The sequence below is a fragment of the Tripterygium wilfordii genome, chromosome 4 (genome assembly GCF_013401445.1).
Source record: "Tripterygium wilfordii isolate XIE 37 chromosome 4, ASM1340144v1, whole genome shotgun sequence".
In the NCBI taxonomy this organism is placed as follows: Eukaryota; Viridiplantae; Streptophyta; class Magnoliopsida; order Celastrales; family Celastraceae; genus Tripterygium; species Tripterygium wilfordii.
The window spans coordinates 11,733,590-11,734,360 of NC_052235.1; positions in this window are offsets into that span (position 1 = coordinate 11,733,590).

Genomic DNA, 771 nt, shown 5'->3' on the forward strand with positions numbered 1-771 from the left:
GTCCTTATTCCAAGCAACCAGAGCGGAGGATTTCTTCAAAGAATTACCACCCCAGAAAAAATTCCTGCATAAACAGGTGATCTGATTGATTACCTGATTTGGCAGATGAAAAATATTAAGCCAAAATTGAATCATTCCTTGTAAAACAAACTTGAGCAGCTCCAGTCTTCCGACATAAGATAAGTGCTTCCCCAGCCAGCTTTGAATAGACATCTCCAATCTTAGCAAAAGAGGAGAGAACTGACTTGCCAGAAGTCTATGAGGGCTAAGAGGTACCCCTAGATACTTAAAAGGAAAGGAGTCCTCAGAAAAACCAGTATCTTGGAGGATTCGTTGTCTAATGGTACCACCCACTCCTCCAAAATAAATGGAGGACTTGGCAGCATTAATTTCTATACCAGAAATACAGCCAAAGGTCTGAAGTTGTTGATGAAGAATACACACAGAAGATCTATCACCCCTGGCAACCAATAGGATATCATCTGCAAAAGCCAGATGAGAAATTTTTTGAAGAAGACATCTTGGAAGATAATTAAACTCAGGATTGGCAGATGCTATGTTCAACAGTCTGTCGAAGTACTCCATGCAAGTAATAAACAGGTAAGGAGACAGAGGATCACCCTGCCTCATGCCACTTTTACCATGGAAAAACCCAAATAAATCTCCATTAACAGCAACAGAAAAAGAAGTAGTTTCTACACACTTCATGATAAGATGAACAAATTGCCTTGGAAACCCAAGCATCCGAAGCAAATGCCTAATAAAGGGCCA